The sequence below is a fragment of the Chrysemys picta genome, chromosome 9, assembly GCF_011386835.1.
Source record: "Chrysemys picta bellii isolate R12L10 chromosome 9, ASM1138683v2, whole genome shotgun sequence".
Classification (NCBI taxonomy): Eukaryota; Metazoa; Chordata; order Testudines; family Emydidae; genus Chrysemys; species Chrysemys picta.
The window spans coordinates 4,181,585-4,203,026 of NC_088799.1; the positions used below are offsets into that span (position 1 = coordinate 4,181,585).

At 44.9% G+C, this 21,442-nt stretch overlaps 1 protein-coding gene across 19 annotated transcripts in view; it reads right to left on the minus strand.

Moving 5' to 3' along the window:
- The window catches only part of LPP (LIM domain containing preferred translocation partner in lipoma), a 438,751-nt gene that overhangs the window by 175,859 nt on the left and 241,450 nt on the right, over positions 1–21,442 (minus strand). The gene's annotated exons all lie outside the window — the stretch shown is intronic.

Genomic DNA, 21,442 nt, shown 5'->3' on the forward strand with positions numbered 1-21,442 from the left:
GCGGGATGCAGAGAGAAGCCGAGAGAAGGGAAAGGATCTGGATGGTCCACAAAACCTAGAGCCAGCCTTCTCCTGGCTCACTGACTTGTGGGAAACCCTGAGTCAATGGCAAAGATCCCTTTGATTTTAATGGCAATGAAACGTAATCCCTCCCCTCCTCTACTTTATACAAAGTTTAGCATGAAGCGTCCTGTGGATGCTGTACACTGGCATATTTTCATGCCCAGGTGCTGGGGCCAACTTTCCCAGGAGAAACATGCTTGCAGAATCGGGTGGACTATGTCCCCGTGCACACAAATGCCGGCACATGTAACTGCCCAGCTGCCGGAGCCGCTCTGGTGCCCAGCAGTCAGAGGAAATGGCATCCACAACGGGATAGACCCTACGGTTCTGCCGGTGTGTCTTTCGGGGGCTTGTTGGAAATCTGGGCTTAGGGTCAGAGTCAGGGCTGTGCCGCGCAATGAGACCGAGAAAGAGTCTACCAGCAAGAGAGGTGTGTGCGTGTGGGGGCAGGTGGAAATGTTAAAAAAAAAAAAAGTTTTGCTTTATTTGTATTCGAAAATAATGAACACGAGGAAGCCAAAGGCAAGGGAGTCAGTTCCCTGTGCTTTCATGGTCCGGGCTCACTCACGCCCACAGCGCTTCACTCACGGATGCCTCGGCTAGAACCAACATGGGCTGTGTTCAAATCAGCCGCAGGAGCAAAGAGAGCAACCCGTCAGCCGGGCTGCTGCTCAGTTGTATTATTGACTAGGTGTCATTACGATAGCGCCTCGGAGCTCCGGTGATAGACCCGGACCCCGCAGTGCTGCTAGATGCCGTACAGACACAGCACAAAGACGGGCTCTGCCCCAAACAGCTGATGATCTCAGGATAACACAAGTGACAACAGATGGATACAGACAGGGGAGCACAAAGAACCGATGAGTCCGCATGGGTCAGCATGAGAGGCAATGCTCTCAGCTCGCCAGCAGGGCAGAGGCAATAGGGTGAGACTGGGGCATTTGATGCCACAGTCAGGAGTAACAGGTCTGTTTCACGGGGGGGAGGGACAGCTCAGTGGTTTAAGCATTGGCCTGCTAAACCGAGGGTTGTGAGCTCAATCCTTGAGAAGGCCATTTAGGGATCTGGGGCAAAAATCTGTCTGGGGATTGGTCCTGCTTTGAGCAGGGGGTTGGACTAGATACCTCCTGAGGTCCCTTCCAACCCTGATATTTTATGATCTGTCACTGAATTCTCAGTAGCCTGTCACATCAAAATACCTATGGACAGTGGTGTTGCCGAACCTAGGGAAAAGTGCCGGATTGGCTGACAACAAGACGTCATTTGCCAAGCACAGCGCAATGGCAGAGCAAACTTCCCCCACCCTATCCCATCAGTGGACCAGATTCTGCAGCGCGTTGCCCTTGGCTTCAAGGGGCGCAGGACCAAGCCCAACTCCCTGACCCAGAATGATGCCTTTTTGGAGTGACCGTAAGCTGTTTCCATGGCGAAATCAAGTGTTACTCCAGAGGAGGAATTCTACTCTGAGGCTGTGGAGTGGTAACAGAGCGTTGTATGCCCTTGACGTGGGAAGCGCTGGCAGACTCTTGGCACCATCTCTCCCCCTACACTGCGGATAGCAGGGTGGGCCCACAGATCTGGGGTCCCCTCTTGTGAAGGCTCTCTGAACCTTCCCCCCCCGCCAAGCAGAAGTGTACTAGCCCCTCTGGTAATTTACTATGCATTTATTGAGAAGCAGTTAAACAGTTCCCTAAGAAGCCCTTTTTAGATAGGATTACAATAGGATATTTTTCACTGGGGGGAGGGGAGAATCCTCCCCAAATGACACCAAGTTACTGTGCAAAATGAATCTCTTGGATGGAAAAGATGATGGGATGAGAACAAGGATGTAATGACTTGACTTAGCCCATCACTTTCAGCAGATAAGCACGTGTGCATAGCCTAACATCAGCAGGAGACAGTCGAAGGATAAGAACTCATGAACCAGAGGGCAAACTGCAACACACCAGACCCCAGGCACAGAAAACATTAGCATAGTCGGCATGAAAAAAAAGAAGCCTTCATGTTTGTTTAAAATTAAAAATCTGCGTGCCAGCTTGAGACACTGTAATGCTGACGAGACAGAAAGGCCCAACAATTAAACACTGAAGTACTGTTCTGCAGTCAAGTGAAGAAAAAAAGATCGGCAACGGGAAATCGTGGTATTCAGCATGCTGGAACGCATGTCTCCACGGGAGTGGCTTTTGTGCGGCCTGCAAATTAAATCAATGCCCATTTGGGCTGAGAGGAAGCCACGACACGGATATGGTGGCGTTAGCACATATTCTGTGTTCCTCGGGCAGGGGATGACGGGAGGAGGTTTGCACATACAAGCCCCAGTCTTACAAGTGCTTGAAACTTGTTTCAAAGCCAAGTGGAACTCTGAACGCTTGCAGGATCAGGGCCAGGACACCACCCCTCTGCATGTGTGGAACTCCTGTCATCTGAGCCTCTCATATAATTCATCCTAACAAATACCCTGGGAGGCCGGTCTGGGTTATTACAGCCATTTTACAGCGGAGTGAGCTCTGGCGCAGAGAGGTCATGACTTGCCCTCTGGCCGCAGATCAGATCAGTGAAAGAGGCAGGAATAAAACCTAATGGTCCCAGCTCCCAGATGTGCCCTAACAACACCATAGCGTTTCCTCAGGCAAATAACACAGGGGGTTGAAGCAGCGACTGCCCAGGGAAAGCAAGAGGCAAAAGGTTCCGTGTAAGATCCAGAACAAGCGGCAGAGAAATAAGGTCACTGGGTTTGTTATTCTGTACCCATGTGACAAAGGGCCACTTGAGCTCGGGTGGTGGTGCAGGGGGTTCTGTCTGTCTTATTACGGCAGCAGGGGGATTAGATCTCCCATGGGCTTAAGCAAGTTTGAGACTTATGGTCCAGGCAAGACGCAACAGCAGGTCAAGGAAAACAAACCAAGTGGCAGCCTTCTGGTCAGCAGAGAGAGGTCGAACTCCACATCCACGACTGGTCCAGAGGGGAAAGTTTTACAGATAAAACTTACCTTATTTCGGCACATCTCTGTGTGGGTCTACACTCAACTTTGAGTCCTGCAGGTGAAACCCAGATGTTCCGTCGGTGGCTGAAAACCCCTCCCTGAACGACGTACCTGGTCTACCACCTATGCGTTTTACTGTCAGTGTGGACACTGGACTAGTGTACCAGTACAGACAGTCTGGCAACAGTTCCAGTTGTCAGAGGGCTGGGCAGCAGCCCAATCTGGGGGGTTAGAAAAGCCAGGCATACCTGTCCATTTGCTTATGTAGATGTACACAGACTTCTATAGCAAGCCTCCGTTTTAGGTCCTGATTCAACACAACAGAGCACTTAAGCATGTGCTGAAAATGTTCCATTGACGTCCATGGGATTTAAAGCACATGGTTTGCTGGGTCAAAGCGTTAGGGTAGTCTGCAAATTACAGCACCTATTTCTCTGACGAGAGAATGAACTGTCAAAGGGGTTGAGCATGCTCTTTGACTCTGGTAGGAGTTACAGGTCCTCAACACCTCAGAGAGATCACCTTAATACCTTCCTGCAGCACTCAAGTCAAGGAAGCACCATCACCATCTGCCTTCTCGAACATTTTTCTTCCTCCCCGCTAGGTGGGGTCACGGTTGTTACAGCGAGACACCGCCCTGCATAATGGCGCCATCCAATTATAGGTGTCCAAACGCCATTGAAAATGGAATTAGGTGTTTGTTAAAATTTACAGCACACTTCTAACCTATGTCTCATGATGTGCTTGTTCACTAGGTCACAAACTTATATAACATATGCTGGGCCTAATGGGTCCCCTTTCTTTTCCTTTTAAAATGTAGTGCTGTGGCATGGTGCTGGACTGACTACACCTTAGAGACCAAAGTCCTCTGTCTCTCTCTCAGCAGAGCAGGTACAGAGCGAACAGTGCCAGCACATGCTTCCCTTCGGCTGCTCCACCACAGTCCTCTAACCCGCTCTGGAGAGCGCTCCTCGCTAACCACAGATGACAATTAGTGCAGAGAGAGTTGGGTTTGGGTTTTTCCCCCCTGGAGCTGTGATGTAGACACCCATCCTCGTGGAGAATGGCCTAAGCCCCACCAACACATTTTGCACAGGCTGTAAGTGTTCAAGGAGTATTGCAAAGGAAGGCTTACTGTCACCCCAAATTAGGGAGATTACTTTGAGGATACCCATCGCTGCGGTATCTGGGTACCTCTGTGAATTGATCCCTAAGACAGCGGTGCGATGCTTTGAACATGTGGCATCTTCACAGCAGCCAAACAGGGGTACCAGCACCCCATGCCGACAGGCACCACCTACAGGGGATGAAGAGGAACTGAACGGAGTGCCTCCTGATTTGCATCTGGCCAGGCATTGTAAAGGTTACAGCTTTTTACGGTGCCAGGATTGTTCTTTTGAATGAAAAATATTTGTCAGCAGGTCACTTTTGGAAGCATCTGTCTCGGGTGGGGCGACTGGGATGGATTTGCTGTTATCCAAATGAGTTGCCCTCCTTTGCGAACAATTGTAAAAGGATGAACTCCTTCAAACTGGGAGCAGCTAGTGGCTCTTCTCACAAACCTTCCCTGCTCCTATTAATTATTAGGAGTATTATTTCTGTGACCACAGAAGGCTCCAGTCATGGACCAGAACCCCTTTGTGCTCGGCACTGTACAAACAGACAGTCCTTTACTCAAAGAGCTTCCAGTGCAAATAAATCTTATCTGAATAATGAATATGGATCCTCCAATTACAGTATTTTTAGCCCTTATGCTCCTCAAATCAATGAGATAAAAGGAATGATCATCAGACTCAATAATGGTAAGAAATTCAGTAGACTGACTGACAACCCTGCTGTATATTACACTTGAAATGCTACAAGACACCAGCCCAGAGCAAACAAACCAGGTTTATTTATTTAGTGATTCACAACAGACAGCATAAGAATGAATGAATGATTGTCTTAGTCCTCAGCACCGCTCTTTTCCAGTGACTCCTTTATTGACATTTTGTGGCCAGTAAGGGTGACTAGCAAAGTTAACACTTGCTGGGTGTCTGTCACTGCTGTCCAGACATGGCCCAAGTCTTCTTCCCATAACTGACTTTGCTTTGCTGTAGTAAATTGGCCTGATCAACAAGAGCTGCATTATTTTGACCATTATTTAGTCTCTCTATAGCATATTATATACTTGAAAACACTACCCTGGTGGCTGTTTGGTACCACAACCCCACTGGGTGGAGAGCCTGCTGTCTTTGGGATGTCTACTCTGCTCTTAAACTCCCTTGCGTTGTGAATAAAGGTGGGAAACGAAACCTTCAGTAACTGCACATCTCCAAGCCTTTGTGGACAGATCAATGGCGATGAGGAGATTAATGTTACAGGGAAGACAGGGTACCCTTGTGGGTGGATCATGCACAGAAGGGTGACAGATTGATGGGAGAGAGATTCATATTCCCACTGCTAAGCAATGTGACCTGAGGGCTACGTGGTGGTTTGGTAACCACAGCTGGGGAGGTGGGACTGGTAGGCAGCGGATACCAGTGACTGCAATGCCTCCAAGGCAATGGTGCTTACACCTCCTTTTTGGAGGTGCAGCGTCTTTCAGCACTAGTCTAGGCAGACCAGCTGGTGTGGAAAGGTTTGACTCTCACTGCTGCAGCAGAATTCTCCTACCCTTTTCTGCCACCCCCATCATGAGAATCCCACAGGAGCAGAGAGAATCTGGACTGAACGACGAGAGAAAAGAGCCAGACCATTTTTTTTTAAAGTATATTAGACTATTATAATCTTTTCCTCTTCTAATTAAGGCCTCCAGTTAGCACCACTGTGCAATTGCTAAGCAGATTTTAAATGGGGACTTAAGTAGCTGTTTTAATACCTAATCAAATGGGTAAATACAATGATTTGCTCCAATTCCTGCTCTGATTACATAGTGGAGCTATTTCATTTCCTAAATAAGATCCTTGCGCCCAAAAAGAATCATTTAACGAGCTTAAGAGCAGAATGTTGGGCTCAATTTCTTTCAAGGGTAATAGAGTGGGAGTGTCCATATAATTAGCTTTGTTGGGCTCCCTCCCCCATGACACAATGCTTTCTATACATGAGCTTTCTCTCTCTCTCTCCAGGCACCCCTGCGACAGCCACAAAACAATACAGAGAATGTTTGGTTCCTGATGAGAGAGAAAGAACGAGAGAAATGCTAGTTATTTCGACATGAAGTATCCCAAATCTTTACTTTTTCCTTTAACCGTCAAAAGTATGTATATATTTTGCTAATTCATTGCACTTCTAGCTATTATAAGACAGCACAAAATCTAAGATCCTCCAACCTGCTAATATATTTATCAAATCAAATATAGAGTATGAATCTCTGAAGTGCCCCAGTTTTAACTCTCTCTCTCTACAGAACATGCAATCAAGTTAACTTCACACAATCAATGGCATAAAATATTAAATAATTGATCTCAGAGCCTGATCTTGATTTCATGGACACAAATTCAAGGGTCAGTTCTTAAAAATAAAGTAACGTATCTACTAATTTCCCCCCACAAGAGTTGGATTTTATGTAGGCTGACCTAAATAAAGGATATTTTGTGCTTTCATGACGTCTTTCATTCTAGGCTCTTGAAGTGTTTTCCAACCATCACCCTAAAGTTCATAGGAGGTAGGTAATTATCATCATCCTCATTTCTCAGAGGAGAAACTATGCCCTAGAGAGGTTAAGAAACTTGCACACAATCTCACTGCATTTGAGCTACAGTCAGGAACAGAACAACAACAAAATATGACTCCCAGATCCTTGCTACAATTGTCCAGTCTGAAAATACAACCAGGTGCCTCTCATCCTATTTCAAGCTGGTAGCCATGAACTACTGCCTGTGGACATTGTCTTTAGAAAACATGAGGTGTCAACATACAAAAGCCCCACCAGAACGCGGTGTCATGCTTCAGTCATTAACGTTTGCAAAACCCTTTGAGATTAACGGTGATCTAGAAAGACTGCTCCAGAAAACAAGCCGGATATTGAATCAGACTGAGCATAATTACAAAAAACACAGCTAACGCAAATCGTCCTCCTCCTCCATTGCTTCTAGATGATCAAATATTTGTAAATAATAAAATAATAATAATAAATTATATAATGTCCAAGAGTTGATTCAGCTGTGACGGTCAAGCAGTGAAAGCTGGAAGTCCCCATTTTTGTAGTTCAACCACCTCGAGTGCTCAGAAAGGAATAGATATTGCACAGAAATGTGCTTAATTTCAGGATTAGATACAGTGGTGCCTGATAGACGGATACCGAGAAACAGGACCTGAGATGAGTCATGCTTCCAGGTAGGGTATTTCCCTAGATGACAAACTTCCGTCACTGCTGCTCCTGAAGGTAGGGGATGTAAAAATGGGGGATGGAGCAAAATGTACTTTACTGAGGCCCCCTAAGGACCGAATACATCCCAGCAAGTTCAGCTGCAGAATAGAGCAGGCCAGCGGGCTGGCCTTTCAAAAGCATTAATGTAAGTGTCCAGCAAGCACAGCTCTGACACTCTCGTTTACATAGCCAGGCCAGAAGCAGATATGGGCTCTGACAAACTCCTGCGTGTGCTTTACAGCAGCCAGAACTGAAAGGGTGTGAGAGAAATGTCACAATAGAAGACAAACCACCTACAAGACACTCTTCCCAATCTGCTCAACCTGCAGCCTTGGGCCTCGGTCCGGCAGATCCATGCATGCGAGTAGCCCCGTTAATTCGGTTCAGTGGGACTGCTCATGTGTACAAAGTTCTCCTCGGGTGTGTCAATATTTGCCTGACCAGGTCTGGATTTCTCAGGCAGAGACCCCGAGGCAATCCAAAGGAGACACCAGCTTGGAAATCACCAACAGCGCCTTGGGAAGTCCCCCACGTCAGAGAGACACAAGGCAGTGGATGGTTTTATTAATCGTTAGCCAGGCCTGTTTAAATATGTAACTATAAATGAAGTGGCAGGACAGCTGGGCAGGCCCACACATAGCACAAGCTTTCGGAAGACGCAAAGAGCGGCTGCAAAGCAGCTGATATTACATATGAGCCTAACTTAGGTGGGATGAAGCCTGTGGCGCTGAGGGTTCCTCGGAGAGGAACCAAGAGGAAGAGGGAGACGGGGGCTCAAGAGGGCCAGATACTTACTAGTAGGATTATAGCAGTGCCTTGAGACCCTCTAATGCGAGCAGATCGCCCTGGGCGCTGCACATACGCACAGCGAGAGACAGTCCCTGCCCTGAATAGCAGGTCAGCTTGAGCTCGGAGATCCTCCTCCCTTGCCAGGTCTCGGAGCCCGGGCTCCCACCTGAGTGGGAACGTCGATGCTACTTTTTTCAGAGCCATAGCGCGAGCCTGAATCAGTTGACCCAGGCTCGGAGACGTGCTCCCGCAGGGGCTTTATTGCTGTGTAGATGCACCCACAGACGGTCTGTAACAGAGCAGGGACCTGAATCCAGATCTCCTGAGTGCTAAGGCAGAGCCTTAACCACAAGGCCCTCCATCCTTCCTTCCTACGCATCAAGATGGTATTGACATTAGTGAACGGAAACTCAAGGGCAAGGTGCCGACTAGTTGATGACAAACATTCCTGTCCTTCCATAGATCTTCAGTTCCTTAGCAAGTTTCAGATGTAATGATTAGGAAGGGCAATGCTGTACATTATTGGTGCTCATTATTACCGGCCCAAACCCTCCATTCTTTACCCAGGCAAAGCTCCCTTTAACCTCTTGGGGAGCACAGCCCGCTGCTTCGTCTCCACTGCCCAAGGAGGACACATGGCCACATCCAAGACTCGTTCAGGGCACAGTTTTATTCCTCATCATAAAACTTAGGCAAAGCACCAAAACAGAAGCAGTTCCCTTGCCCACCCTGGGGTACAGCTCCTAGAGGCTTTTCCCCTGGCCTATCTCACAGCTGAAAGGAGAACATAAGAACATGCTGGGTCAGACCAAAGGTCCATCTAGCCCAGGATCCTGTCTGCTGACAGTGGCCAATGCCAGGGGTCCCAGAGGGAGTGAACCTAACAGGTAGTGATCAAGTGAGCTCTCTCCTGCCATCCATCTTCACCCTCTGACAAACAGAGGCTAGGGACACCATTCCTTATCCATCCTGGCTAATAGCCATTAATGGACTTAACCTCCATGAATTTATCTAGTTCTCTTTTAAACCTTGTTATAGTCCTAGCCTTTACAACCTCCTCAGGCAAGGAGTTCCACACGTTGACTGTGAATAAAGGAGGACACAGCCTTCCCTTCAATCACCCTACTGCAAGAGTCCATCTTCCACCTATATATACTTGAGCTGCCACAGCCACCTAGGGTCTGTCTACACTGTAGCAGGGAGACAGACTCCCAGCCCGGGCAGACACACTCGCGCTAGAGGGGCTCGCACTATAGCACTAAATAGCAATGTGGACGACGCAGCCCCAGCACGACCAGGGCTAGGCACCCAAGCTCAAGCCTAGGGGGTCAGGGGAGAGGGGGTTGTGCTCAGGTGGCTAGCCCAAGCTGCAATGTCCACACAACTATTTTTAGCATGCTAGCTGGAGCCCCTCTAGCATGAGTCTGTCTACCCAGGATCATCTGATCCTTCCCAGCTGGGTCTGATAATCTAACAGGGTTTATTGACCCCCAGTTCTTAAAGGGGCAGCCCACTGTTACAGGTCCTTTTGTCCGAAGAAAACCCAAGTAAAGTCCTGCAGGATTTGACTATTTCTTTAAGACCAGAGGCCTTTTGAATCTATGGATTTAAATATTACGTCTCTCTTTCCCCTATTATTTGAAATTAAAATAAACACAGACTATGATTTTATTTTATCTGTCACATCTCCCTGTCCTTAAACACACTCTAAATGAGTGGGTTTGGTTCAATAAAACTGCTCTTCTCCCTGTCTCTCAGACTCCGCAAACATGAAATAGGAAGCAGCACTCCAGTACATTCAGAAGCAACACACGTTACATCGTGAGTCGATGATCCATCTGGCAGTCTGACACAGCCGTAAGTTTGCTTAATTGTCAGGTCAGGCATATTACAGATCCAGGCTGTCAGTGCTTTTATTACAGCCTTGTAGTGGAGAATGTAAAGCTCCTTGCAGAGCGTGTGTATGTGTGTGAGAGAGAGGGCAAGCACCAGGAACTATAATGAAGAACAATGGGATTCAATTAAGCAAAGAAATACTGAAGTTGACTATCAATAAAGATTCCTAACAGAGGTATCCATTACAATCTGGAGCAGTCTCCCAAGGGAAACAGTGGAAGCCCCTTCATTTGAATTATTTAAAACTGGACAGGAGAAAGCACCAAAGAGTGTATTATAGGGCGTAATTTAGCTTTACTCCTTGGGGGGGAGAGGGCTAGGGGACTTAAAGTGCAAATGGAAGAGACATATTAAACTGTCTGTGCATTTTTTGGCTCAAGTGTCTTCTCCTCTGCAGCACCCATCATCCAGGCCACCTTTCTGCAAGCCCTACTCACCAAATGTCCACCTCATTTCAGATTCTGCCTGAAAATGTTTTTTCTTTCTTGCCTATGTATATTCATACATCTCCCTTTTCTCTTATTATCTAGTTCAATTCAGCAATTATAGTATTTACAGTAACTGTAAAGTGGTTTATAATATGACCCGTAGGAAAGATGCTATGCCAAACTAAACTGTGATCCATATAGCCACACGCATGGGGGATTTCACACACAAAACCACACACACGTAATGTGAACTCACACGCAAGTATGTGTAACATATAATGGCAGCGTGCTCACTAAAATTTTATTGCCACTAATTAGGGATCACCACATTACAACATTGGCAAAGCCATGAGTAAGTTATGTGAGTCGTGCCAATTATGTGCCACTAAAACCTTTTGAGAAAATAAATTAACCTTCATTTTAGCTTATTTGTTGCAAAACCTTGTTGAGGGGTCCTGAAAGCATAGCTTGCTCTGCTCCTAATCTCAGCCCTGTGAGATCCACCAACCCTAAAATACTGTGCAAATAATTCAATTCATGCATAAACAGAACAGGAAAGGCACAGGGAAAAGTGAGTGGAATGATCTACAGTAGGGGAATGCCTATCAAATTGAAAAGTAAGACCTACAAGGCAGTAAGTAGGCCTGCACTTTTGTATGGCTCCAAGTGCTGGGCACTGAGGAAGAGATAGGCACAGATCTTGAACAGAGTAGAAATGAAAATGTGAAGATGGACGCCTGGAGTTATAAGGATGGACCATGTTCAGAACGAACAAATCAGGGGAAGTGTGAAGGTGGCACCAATTGTATAAAAGCAGAGGGGATCCAGCTTAGATAGCTGGACATGTAAAAAGAAGATCAAAAGAATATACCGGAAACAGGGTGTTAAACTTAGAAGTGGAAGGAAAGAGAAGGGCCGGAAGACCCAAAACTAGATGGATGGATGTCATAGAAAAGGATCCGATTAGCTGTGGAGTCTCTGAGGAACTGCTTCAAGACAGACTGGAATGGAGATGCCAGACTCGAAGAGCCGACTCCATGGAGGTGAGACTACACCTAGAAGAAGGCTTCAGTTAATACATATTCTCTGCCGTTTCTCACACTGCTCTCTTTAAATGGAAAGGGTTAATTTAGAAAGTGGCTGCTCTTTGTTTTTGGGGCCTCCTAGAAATGTTCTGACCCTCTGACCCAAATTGCTTCAGCCCTCCACTTTGGACATTAGCCTCTGATGTGAAATCGTGTTAAATGTTTGTGGAGAACCTATAGTTAGGTACAATATGTGCAATATTTCCCTGGCTGGCGATCCAGTGCTGTCCTCAGAGAATCCCCAGAGTTCATTGTGGCCATGTTGATGATCGTTTCCAAAGCTATGAGAAGATGATCCTGAGCTTACAGATATCCTTCATACAACACAAAGCTGTCGTATAGCCTTCTCTTATAGCAAGGTGTCAATAACACCAAATCTTCTTTTCCCGCCATGGATGATCATGTCACTAACTGGCCATTATGCATGTGTATTATTGCCCTTTGCTGGATGGAGTCAGAACTGCTCTCCTGTGTCTCAAAGACCCTGTATTGGTAGGAGAACCTCCCCATTAGCTACAGTGTTAGTGTTTTTGGAACAGGGAATTAAAAATGTATCCTCCCTGTCACCATGAAGCTCTGAATGGCGGTTGGTGTGCCAGATTTGTGACGACCATGATATTTCTCCATGGCGAAGGATTTCTAATGACAGCAATGTGCTAATTAATCTGCTGCTTGGAAATCACTCCAAGTTGAAAGAAACATATCCTGGTATCTTCTGAAGCTTCTCCATTTCCCAGCCCAAATATAAACTCTAGTTCAACCACAAGTTATGGGTTGGATTCAGGAATCATAGAATATCAAGGTTGGAAGGGACCTCAGGAGGTCATCTAGTCCAACCCCCTGCTCAAAGCAGGGCCAACCCCCAGACAGATTTTTGCCCCAGATCCCTAAATGATCTCCTTGAACTCACAACCCTGGGTTTAGCAGGCCAATGCTCAAACCACTGAGCTATCCCTTCCCCCCACATCACTGGGTGATGGTCTCTGGCATGTATTCTGCAAAAGGGGTGGTCAGATTAGATTATCATAGTAACACCTGGCCTGAAAAGCTATGAAAAATCCACAAATCATGCTGCCAGCTGTATATGCCTTCCTACATACCTACAATGTTATCTGTTTCAGTGTCTTAAGACACACTCCTAGGTGAAACTTTGATAAAGTGGTCTGGAAACCAGAGACGGTCTGAGACTGAAATAAAACTACGTCTCAGACTGCAAACAGTGACAGAGCTATTTCAACAACAGTTTCAAAATCTCATCTTCTGGGCAGAGCCATTTCTCCCACGGATTTCAAAGAAAAGACATTGATACTTGCTGGACCAAAGCATTATTGATTTCATGTAGAAATGACAGGGAATTGGAGTGCTGGCTTTTAGCTGTGAAGTAGGTTTGCTTGGATAGAATGTTTCCCCCCTTTCAAGGTCTGTCTCCTCCACTTAGAAGTTTGCTCCCTATTGAAACACAATATGGTAATAATACATGCTAACTTAGGCTTGTAGGCTATGTCACTGAGCCTGTTTTATGGAACAAAAGGTGACAACGCTAGGCTGTGAAAATCAGAACGACTTCCAAGCCAAATTATATATATCCTCTCGTTCAATTTTGCTGCAATACAAAGTCTGAGTGAAGGAAACAACTTCCTCTCTCTCTAGTACAATGAAATGTCTAGCAGACTGGAATAATTTACAGTTATTAGAAGAGCTACAGTGAGGATCCTTCAATTCATAAGTTTCCTGTGTCATTTTTTTAAGTCTATTAGTCTATGCAGCTTTAATATACAGAAAGACACACGGCAGCTCAGCTCTGCAGTCGTATCTCAATAGGTTACAGGCAGGCAAGCAAAAGGCAATCAATGACCAAAAAAAAATAAAAAATACAGACAGCCCCTTAAAACTGTCCACAGTTGCATTCGCCTCATACTTTAACTGTTAACTGTTTTGGACTGGGAACCTCATGTAACAATTCTGATATGCGCTCAGGCTATAAATGTATCATGTATATTTATGCAAGTGATAGCAAGGTCTGGTGGAAGAACTGCACAGCTTGCTGATTGGCTCTTATTCTCCTTTATTGCTCTGATTCCATCTCTTCTGCATTCCCTTCACCTCAGCTGAAACCAGGACCGCTCCACCGTCTATCAAGTGAGGGGGCAGGGGAGGGGCTTACGGTAGATGAACATACTGTCGGGGAGGACAGTGAGAGGACAGAGGGTCCAGTCTGGAATGTGTGAGATGGAGGTGCAGTTTCCTGCTATACCACAGGTCCCAGGTTTTATCCGGGTGTCCTTAGCCAAAATCTCTCCTCCTCCTCCTCTCATGCAATGCGCAGTGGGAGGAAATATAAGCGGAGAGTTAACAGACTGGGACTCTGGAGAGCTGGTTTCAGTTCCAGTGGCGCCTGATTTGCCGTGTGAACTTGGGCAAATTACATAATTTCTGTGCCCAGTTTCCCCCACGTGCAAAACTGGAACATTACTTCCCTACCTCACAGGGATGTCGGGAGGGTAAATGTATTAATGTATGTGAGACACTCAGATGCAACAGCCCCTAAAAGGAAATAAAATCGTGGGTTGTGCACTGGCTATCTGCTGCCCTCCACCCCAGAGGTGGCTGCATTTCGATGGCATTGTGCGTACATCGTTTATGAAGCCCTTCAGGGTGAGAGAGATTTCAGTGTTATTAATGAAATGGCATATCACGAAAACCTACGCTGGAGTCATGGGTGACTCATTTCCTAAGAGGATCATGAAGAGTACACTGGTGCCACTGAAAAATAAAAGCTATGAAACAAAATTTGACAATATACGGGATACCTTGTGCTGCTTAAAAAGGCAAGGGACATGCTCTTAAACCATTCACCACAAAATCATAATGAATGCAGAAGTTAAAAAAATAATAATTTATGAGGTACCATTTACTTTTTATCACAGCTCCCAAAGTCAATATTTATCCTTATCCACATACAAAATTTGAGATGACAGCCTAGATTATAAAACACAATATATTATACACTCGGCTTCCTCTGAATCTGTAACCGAACACGTACGCAAAAATGAAGCGGATCTGAAGCATGAAATGCTATTTCACAAGCGGGGGGGAAAAGGGGTTTGTGAACCTGATTTTGCATTTGAAAAAAAATAATAGATGGGATAGAGGTACTTTATTGTCACATTGGCAACAGTACAACAGGAGGGAATACTACTACATAAAGGTCACTCTTATCTGGTTCATCTGTGACAATCTGATAATCTGGGATCTGGGGGAAAAAATTAAAAAATCTTAACAGACATGCTCTCATCAAAAGGATTAACCTCTAATACATACCAACAGATGCAGCAGCTTCAAGCATCTGCTAATCAGAACAGCGTCAGTTAGCTAGCTGCTCTGGCTGGAGTTCATGAGCAAAGGTAGACTTTCTCTCCTCTAGAGATAGGCCATGATCCAAATATACACAGGGCTGAAAGTACTGTCTGAAAATTCATACATACACCCAAGGTACCTGTGAACATACCTGCCCCATGCATAATAATCTGCAGACGTGTCTCGGTGTGCAGGGAAAACGTAGATGCTGGAATGAGAACTATGGCAATAGTAAAACCCCTGGAGAGTGTTAACTCTAGGACACATATCAAAGCACCTGCCAAACAGGCAGTTCAAGTGATTGATGCAATTCTGCATTTGGAGATAGGAATTTCAGGACTGCCTGAATTTCCCGCAAATAGCTCCCAGGGCATTAGAGGCAAGGCAACATCCCTGCTAAAAATTTTAAGAGATTCTCTTTTTCTTCTGTATTTAAAAAAAAAATCAATTTGGGGGTTTACTATTAGGCCAGATACAGGGCTATTGGAATAGAGTGGTGGTACTCATCCTTCACCCACAACATCATGCTCTATCTATAATTCCAGGGAAGCTGGATGTTGCTGCTAAAAATTACAAGCAGTTAAATCATTATCATTAGGTTTCAGAATCAACACCTCGTTGGGATGAATGGGGGTAATTCACACCTTTGTAAAAGCTATTTTTTCAGGAAATTTTCAGCCAGCATACTCATCAAGACAGCCCTGAATATGGACACTTTTCAGATGATAAGAGTTAGTTCATTTTTTTTTTTTTAAACCAGAGCTTAAAATTCACCACCAGAGAAGTGCTGATGTGGGTTACCCCTGCATGCCAGCTGACTCAAAACTCTGAGGACATACCAGTATTGATGCCCGCAAGCTGTTGATGTGCTCACTACAACTGAGCGTTACTTTAAGAGTCACCAACCTAAGAGTCAAATCTTGCTCCTACCGACATCACTGGAAGCCGTGCTGTCCACTTCAACAGGATCAAGATTTGGCTCAAAGCACATCAAATGAAAGTATTCCTTGTATGAAGCTATTGTATGACGCTTGTATTCCTTTTTTGATGCTATTCCTTGTAGCAGTCACATTACTGTCAAATAGAGAGGTAAAATGACCTCTCTACTCTTTCTCTGAATATTCCTGTTTATGCATCTCAGTATCACATTAGCTCTTTTGATCACAGCATTGCACTGGGAATTCATGTTCAGCAAATGGCCCTCATATCTTTTTCAGAGTCACTGCTTCCCAGGACAGAGTCCCCCATCCTGTAAGTAGGGCCTACGTTCTTTGTTCCTAGATGTGTACATTCATTTGTGTTAAATGTGTATTGTTTATATAAGAAAATTGATAAGGGAAGCAAAGGGACAAGGAAAAACCTACGGTCAGAGGAGTTAAGGATAATAAGGCGTTTAAAAAATATATTAGTAACAAAGAGAATCCTGACAATGGTACTAGTCCATTACTAAATGGAAGTGGTAGAATTATCAATAAAAATGTAGAAAAGGCAGAAGTGTTCAATAAATATTTCTGTTCCCTATTTGGGGGAAAAAACAGAAGATATTGTCTCATCGCATGTGATGACAGGCTTTTCATTCAACTAGTATCTCTGGAGAATGTTAAACAGAAGCTACAAAAGTCAGACAATTTTAATTCAGCAGTTCAGATAACTTACATCCAAGAGCTATATCATTAATGTTGATTGTCAACAAGTCTTGCGGGGGAGTTCCAGCAGACTGGAAGAATGCTAATGTTGTGCCAATTTAAAAAAAAAGGGTAAATGGGATATCTTAGGTAATTATAGGCCTGTAGGCCTGACATTCATCCTGAGCAATATAACGCAGCAGCTGATTCAGAACTTGACTAATAAAGAGGGTAATGTAATTAATGCAAATCAACATGGGTTTATGGAAAATAGATCCTGTCAAACTAACCTGATCTCTTTTTTTTTTTTATGAGATTGTGTTAATATAATATACTCAGACTTCTGTAAGGTTTGTGTCGTGGTACCTCATGACATTTTGATTAAAAAACTAGAATATAAATGAACACAGCACACATTAAATTGATTAAAAACTGGCTAACTGATAGGTTGCAAAATGTCATTGTAAACGGGACTTGTGATCAAGCAGGTGTGTTTCCAGTGGGATCCCACAGGTATCAGTTCTTTGCCCTATGTTATTTTACATTTGTATCAATGACCCGGAAGAAAACAAAATCACCCCTAATAAATTTTGCCACAAATGACAAAAATTGGGGTGGTCAGTAACGAAGAGGACAGATCAATGATACAGTGCAATCTGGATCACTTAGTAAACTGGGTGCAAGCAAACGATATGCATTTTAATAGGCTACATGTAAATGTATACATCTAGGAACAAAGGGTGTAGCTATATGTACAGGATGTCCTAGCCATACATTCTATCCTGGGAAGCAGTGACTCTGACAAAGATTTGGGGGTAGCAGTGGATAAGCCGAATGTGAGCTCCCAATGTGATGCTGAGGCCAAAAGAGCTAATGGGAGAAATAAACAGGGGAAACTCAAGTAGGAGTAAAGAGGTTGTTTAATTTCTCTATTTGAACTGGTGTGACTGCTGCTGGAATCCTGTGTCCAGTTCTGGAACACACAATTCAAGAGGGAGGTTGCTATATCTGAGAGGATTCAGAGAAGAGCAACAAGAATGACTAAGGATTAGAAAGCATGTCTTATAGCGATAGACTCAAAGAGTTCAATCTATTTAGCTTAACTAAGGGAAGGGTTAGGGTTGACTGGATTGCAATCTATAGGTATTTATGGGGGAAATATTCAACAATGAGCTCTTCAATCTAGCAGGGAAAGGTATCACGGGTATAAGTTGAAGCTACACAAATTCAGACTGGAAATAAGATGCAAATTTTTGACAGCAAGAGTAATTAACCATTAAAACAATTCACAAAGGGTCCTGGTGAACTCTCCATCACTGGTAATTTTTAAATCAAGATTGGAATTTTTCTAAAAGTTACGCTCTAGGAATTACTTTGGGTGAAAAGTGCGGCCTGTGTTATACTGGAGGTCATACTGGTCCCTTCTGGTCTTGAAATCTATTAATCTACGTTTGCACCCAGTTTACCAAGCAATCCAGATCGCTCTAAATCAGCGGCTTGTCCTCTTCATTATTTACCACTCCACCAATTTTAGTGTCCTCTGCTAACTTTGTTTTCTTCCAGCTTATTGATACAAATGTTAAATACCGTAGTGCAAAGAACTGGCCCCTGCAGGACCCCACTGGAAACACACCTACTTGGCATTGATTTCCATTTTACAATTATATTTCAAGACCTATCTGTTAGCCAATTTTTAAAGCATTTAATGCGTGCATGTTAATTTTATATCGTTCTAGGTGTTTTAATCAAAATGTTGTGCGATACCAAGTCAAACACCTTACAGATTTGCATCTAAGGGTGTCTCCCACAGGTGCTTTTTGAACGGGAATTCCATGCAACAGGAGATGAACCTTTGTTACATAGTTAGGGCCAGATTCTGCCGCCATTACTCACAATGTCCCTCTGAAATCAGAAACTTGCACAGGAGACTGAGGGCTTGTCTACACAGGAAGTCATGCCGGTATAAGGTAGGGTGTGAATTTAAACTATTATTGTTATACCAGTATAACCTCCATTGTGGATGCTCTTATTCCAGTATAAAAGGGCCTTTTCCAGTTTAAGTTATGCTTCTTTGGAAGCGGTTTAAACTAAGATGAAAAAACCCCCACTCTTATACCTGAATGGGTCCCCCCCACTCCCTTATATAGTCCAACTATAGTGGTTTAATTATACCAGTATAACTGGACCCATGTAGACACCCCTAATTCCCTTTTCCTAGCTACTTCCATTATCCTGGCACATTTGAGATGGTAAGTGAAGGCTTGAGCCAGTAACTACGTTGCTTTACTGATGAGCGGCCTCACAATTAGCAGCCCGGGCTATTATCCTACTAAAGGCTATCAAGTGAGTCACTAGTTTTTTTTATCCTTACTGCAGATCAAATAAAGGCAAACATCAAAGGCTTGCATTATGTTTCCGCCCTTGGAGGATTTACTCATGTACCTTTTGATTACAGCAGATGACACATTCAACTCCAGCATTTTCTTTTTCTTGCAGCTGTGGTTCATAGTTGGCGTAATTGTATTTTTCACAGGACACAATTACATTAATAAATACTGAAAAGTGTAACGTAAAATGAACAACAGAAAGGTCACTCCGTATCGAAGCTGAAACGCTGCTTCTAACCCACACAGTTTGTGCCTAGCTGTAGTAGCAAACACACTACGCAAAATCACCCCAGCATTCCTAGACTTGAGGGGCCCGTTTTCACTGCACAGTTAGTCTAGGTGATTGGCACCCAGGTCTAAAAACCCAGGTGAGCCTACCCTCTGGGTGAGCATCCCCCCAGAAGAGCTCTACCTGGGGTAGTGTGTCCTCATTGTTTCTGCACTCACCTGTGTGTGTCCGAGGGCATGTCCCGTGCTTCCTTGTGCTAATACACTCCAGGATTCCTTCCCAATCATTTGTGTCAATTGCAAAAAGAACTTATCTGTCCTTTGGGGGAATTGTGGGAAGCCACTGGAGGACTATTAGCACTTGAGTGATTTTGCATACGTCCTTGCCACAAAAGTGGGCAGGCTCCAGCTCGCGTTAAAGTGGAGCTCACGCACCAACTCACCACCGCCAGGCCAGTAAAAGCCCGGGTTAACGGTGCAGTGAAGACACACTCCAAGAGATAAATCTACAGAGCCACTCACCGTAATCACAGGCAGAAAACTGTGCACTAGTTGCACATGAAAAATGCGAGTTTATACACACTACCAATGAGATACAAGATCTCAGGGCTGCCGACTTTATAAACTGGAATAAGTTACATGGCTCCATTACAACTAGGGCTGTATATTCGAATGCTACAGAACCCCAAATAAATCTGTATAGGGTGGCATCTGAATTTGGGATTTCTACCACCAGGACCTATTTAAAATATGGGAACAAAATAATGCAAGATCATAGTCTTTTCACACTATTTCAGAGTCCAGAGGAAGGATATATTGGGACAAGAGTAAACCTCTTACATTGTTTCAACCCCAGAAAGTGTTTCCCAAACCCTCCCCCCCGCTCCCCCAAAAAACCCTAATAAAAAACAAAAGAAATACAAACTATTTGATACAGAATATTAGAGCATGAACACAACTCCAGTTACAAAAGGCAGCGTTGTAACTTTCCATCACTCATCTTAAGAAACTCTTGACATTAGAAAAAGGACCAAAACCCTGATTACGTCATGATGTCCACAGTTTAGGTAGAGTACCCTGAATTAGATTGTTTGCAAGGAACTAAAGCAGCGGTTCTCAAACTTTCATACTGGTGACCCCTTTCACATAGCAAGCCTCTGAATGCAACCCCCCCTTATAAATTAAATACACTTTTTAATATATTTAACACCATTATCAATGCTGGCAGCAAAGTGGGGTTTGGGGTGGAGGCTGACAGCTCGTGGCCCCCCGTTTGAAAACCCCTGAACTAGAGGATGGGCAGTAAACACGTATGAGCGCTGTCTCCATGCAGCTACAATGAAAATGAGACGCGCGTCTCATGAGGTTGTCTCAGGATCTAAACCAAGCAAAAAAGCCAGGACACCCATAATTCTGCAAACAGACCCTAAGGGCGGGATTTTAAAGAGCACTTAACTTGGTCTCACTCCGTTCCCCGTACATTAGTGTGAACGCTCTCGTTGACTCCAGTGGGAGCAAAGTCAGGTCAGCACTGAGCACGTTTGTAACTTCCACCCGTATGGTAGAATGACTTTAGCGCTGAAAGACCCTGTCTACACTGGTGGCGGCGCATGGGGTGCCATGTGGCAGTGAAAGGCTCCGGCAGGGGTAGGAAGTGGGCAAAGGCTATGGGGGGGGGGGGGGGGGAGGAGGCAGCAGGACACTAAACTGCTATACACAGTAGTGTAGACATGGGAGGCACTTCTTGGGTGTGTCGGGAGCCGTAGAAGTTACATGGCCCGGCGTTCAGGCATGGGCAATCCACTCACGTAAGCTGTGCTTCACCGCTATGCTTCTATCTACACCGGTGTTAGCTGGGCGTGCGCAGTGTCTACCCAATACGCCGCGGTAAGGCTAGCCCTAACTCTACCAGGTCGTTAATGGCAATGGGTAAAGAGGCAGAGCCCCTACCCTGAAACGATTGCAACGGAATACAGACCAATACCTCGCACAGCGCAACCATCTGCATCAGCTAATGCTGATTCTTCTTACTTTTGTGGGGTTAATCAGAGTCACCGTCACTTAAACATGGGGGGAGGGATAGCTCAGTGGTTTGAGCACTGGCCTGCTAAACCCACGGTTGTGAGTTCAATCCTTGAGGGGGCCACTTAGGGATCTGGGGCAAAATCAGTACTTGGTCCTGCTAGTGAAGGCAGGGGGCTGGACTCGATGATCTTTCAGGGTCCCTTCTAGCTCTAGCAGATACGTAT